This window comes from Nannospalax galili, unplaced genomic scaffold, assembly GCF_000622305.1.
Source record: "Nannospalax galili isolate Female #2095 unplaced genomic scaffold, S.galili_v1.0 scaffold151, whole genome shotgun sequence".
Classification (NCBI taxonomy): domain Eukaryota; kingdom Metazoa; phylum Chordata; class Mammalia; order Rodentia; family Spalacidae; genus Nannospalax; species Nannospalax galili.
The window spans coordinates 1,361,765-1,365,583 of NW_008332087.1; the positions used below are offsets into that span (position 1 = coordinate 1,361,765).

Below are 3,819 nucleotides of genomic sequence, written 5' to 3' on the forward strand. Positions count from 1 at the left end.
AATGAAATGGAGATCTTTTTTAAAGGTTAAAACCTCATTTATTTTTATGTCTTATAGGGTTTATACGGAGTACAGTATTGTATAACTGTAATAAATCAACTGTAAACCTAAAAATGTACAGCCAATTTTGTAAGAGATGCAGCCTAGCTCATAAAATTGTTATTGAATGTCAATGCTGATGTAATAAAATGCTTCTTCTAAGTATGTGGTTATTAAATAAATAATTTTTTAAAAAAAGAATTTAAGGAGAGGGCTGGGCGTTGGGGTGGGGGTGGGGGTCCTGGGCGGGCGCAGGCCTGCGAGGAGGGAGCTGGTGGGGCCTCTGCCCTCTGCCACCTTACCTTTCCCCATGGCCTCCTCAATGGCCACATCCCGCCTTCCTGGGCGCTTGTGGAGCACACATGTGGCAACTGTTCTTTCCTGCAGGATCGCTGTGATAGCTGGGCAGGGAGAGCAACAGGTCCAGTTCAAGCTCGTCCTGATGGGCGACGGTGGCACCAGGAAGACAACATTCATGATGTGCCACTTGACGGGGGAATTCGAGAAGTATGTAGCCACCCTGGGAGTCGAGGTGCACCCACTCGTGTTCCACACCAACCTGGGGCCCATCAAGTTCAATGTGTGGGACACTGCTGGCCAGGAGAAGTTCCCGGGCCTGTGCGATGGCTACTACGTCCAAGCTCAGTGTGCCATTATAATGTCTGATGTAACATCAAGAGTTATTTACATAAATGTGCCTAACTGGCATAAAGATCTGGTAAGTCTCTGCGAAAACATTCCCATTGAGTTGTGTGGCAACAAAGTGGATATTAAGGACAGGAAAGTGAAGGTAAAATCTATTGTCTTCCACAGAAAGAAGAATCTTAATCGTAAGTAGTATGACATTTCTGCCAAAAGTAACTTCAACTTTGAAAAGCCTTTCCTCTGGCTTACCAGAAAGTTCACTGGAGACTCTAACTTGGACTTTGTTGCCAAATCTGCTCTTGCCCCACCAGAGGTGGTCATGGCAGCACAGTATCAGCATGATTTAGAGGTGGCTCAGGCGATTGCCCTCCCAGATGAAGACGACAACCTGTGAGAAAATGAAGCTGGAGCCCTGAGTCAGAAGTCTAGGCTGTTCTTTTTTTTTTTGGCTTTTTGAGACAGGGTCTCCTTGTAGCCCCAGCTGTCCTGGAACTCGCTATGTAGACCAGGCTGGCCTCGAACTCACAAGGATCTGCCTGCCTCTGCCTCCCAAGTGCTGAGATGAAAGGTGTGTGCCATGTCCCGCCAAGAAGCCTAGCTTTATAGGCAACTGTCCTGTGATGCGAGTGGTGCAGCGTGTGTGCCACCTTATCTAGCTAAGCAGATCGTGTGCTTCATCTTTGGGATGCTGAAAGAGATGAATGGGCTTTGGAGTGAATGTGGCAGTTAAAAAACATACCTTCATTTTTTTGGACTTGTACATTTAGCTGTTTAGAACACAGTTGTTTCCTTCCTGAATTTAAAGATAAGACTGCTACAGTCACATCACAATACTCAAGTGGTGAAATCTTGTTTATTACTGTCATTCCCATTCCTTCCATTTAGAATCAGCATAAAGTTGTATTTCAAATATCTAAAAAAAAAAAAAAAAAAAAAAGGAAAGGATTTTCTAAATTGGATTGAAGTTGCTCAGAAGTTAAGGTCAGCAATCAACAAGTAGAACCTTATTAAACTAAAAAGCTTCTGTACAGCAAAAGAAACAATCCAAAAGTGAAGAGAAAACCCACGGAATGGGAAAAAATCTTCATCAGTGACACGTTCGACAGGTTTAACATCCAGAATACATAAAGAACTCAAAAAAACAGAAGAAAACAAATGACCCAATTAAAAGATGAGCCAATGATCTAAACAGAGACTTCTCAAAGGAAGAGAAAAAGATGGCTAAGAAACTTTTCAAAAATTGTTCAGCATCTTTAGTAATTAGGGAAATGCAAATTGAAATCACCATAAGGTATCACCTTACCCAACCAGACTGGCTCGGATCAAGAGGACAAATGATACCAAATGCTGGTGAGGATGTAGAGAAAGGGGAGCACTCGTTTACTGCTGATGGGACTGCAAACTCATGCAACCCCTATGGAAAACAGTGTGGAGAACTCTTAAACTAAAAATGAACCTACCATATGACCTGGTTATACCATTCCTTGTCATATACCCAAAGGACTCATCCTATTGTAGAGACACTCATACAACCATGTCTGTTGCTGCTCTTTTCACAATAGCTAAGAGATGGAAGCAACCTAAGTGTCCCTCAACTGACGAGTGGTTAACAAAAATGTGGTATATTTATACAATGGAGTTCTACTTAGCAGTAAAGAAAGATGAAATAATGCAATTTACAGGTAAATGAATGGATCTAGAAACTGTTATACTAAGTGAAGTAACACAGACTCATAAAAATAAAGGATGTATGTTCTCCCTCATTTGTGGATCCTAGCACAAAATCGTTTTAAATTCCATGTCCTTCCAATAAGATGGTACTGTACAGCAGTCTCTTCTGCATGAAATAACTACCATCATCATGACTTCAGCAGTGCCTGATTGCTAAACATTGTCACAACTGGGCTTGTTATTGATTGTGTTCCTTTATTAAAGGCAGGGCAAGTAGGGTCATTGGATTCTCACCAGAGTATCCAGCCACTCTTCCCAGCCAACTGTATGTAATTTGGCCCTAATCATACATGGTCTCCTGAATTTGGGGAGGGCAAAAGTATATAATCTAGGGAAGGCTAGGAAGAGAAGGCTTGACCCATGCTGGGTAAAAGCTTTCCAGTGTGTATACCCTCAGGTCATTCATATACTTCAACAACCCCTCAGTTATCTCAGGCAGTAAGCTCAGAAAATTCATTGGTTCCCCAAGAAAAGTTTAATCAAACATTGGTCTGATACTAGAACCTTAAAAGGGGATAAGCCTTGCTTAATATCCACAAGAAAATAATTCTCACAACAGATGGAAAATTTATTTGTTAATGTTATTATGTCTCATAATTATTTAAAAAAAAGAAAATGAGAATGTAAAAGATGTTGAAAGGATATGGGAATGGAGATGTTTTCCAAAATAGACAGAAAAAAATGAGAAAGCCTAAGCAAGTGATGAAGGTCTGTGTAGGTTTGTTATGATATATAAAGGATGAGACAAAAATAATGCATACATAATCTTAAAATTTCTAAGGTCATAGTTTAGTCAACTAGTTTAAGGAACAAAATATATATGTAGTCAAGGTTTATCTGAGAGCATTTGATTTTTTTACCCAAGTTTTATCTACATTGCACATGGTAATTAAAAGTACCAGACTGGTGGAACTAAGCTTATTGGATGTTTAACAGCCATAGTTTGAGGCCTATACTAATCTGGTCAGAAGGACTTAAAGGACAGTTTTCATTCCTTGCCCTCCAAGGTTGATTCAGTTCCAGGGGACTATGAGGATCTCTCAAAATGTACTGTAACTGTGGCGGGTCACCTGTCCTCTTGTTCAAGGAGTCCATGGAGACCCCACCAGATGAACTTGAACCAGTGTCCAGTCTATAAAGAGGAGGGTCAATGCAGAGGAAACATTTCCTCCATGCTTCCAAGTGAAGCCAACCCTGGTTGAGCGGACCTTTGACTTATCTTCACATAGATGGAACTGTGATGAACAGATCCTCACATAGATGGACTTGTGATGAACAGATCCTCAAACAACCTTAAGTGTAAATATAAATTGATTTATTTGGGCCAACTGTATTGTCTTAAACACCCCAAAGGAAAGTATAACCAAAGAGTAAAGTGATCAGTATTTCTTTTAAGAGTTCAAG

At 40.7% G+C, this 3,819-nt stretch overlaps 1 pseudogene; it reads left to right on the top strand.

The window, feature by feature from the left end:
- Positions 1 to 349: 349 nt before the first annotated feature.
- Positions 350 to 1,078, top strand: LOC103729203 (annotated as a pseudogene).
- Positions 1,079 to 3,819: the final 2,741 nt, after the last annotated feature.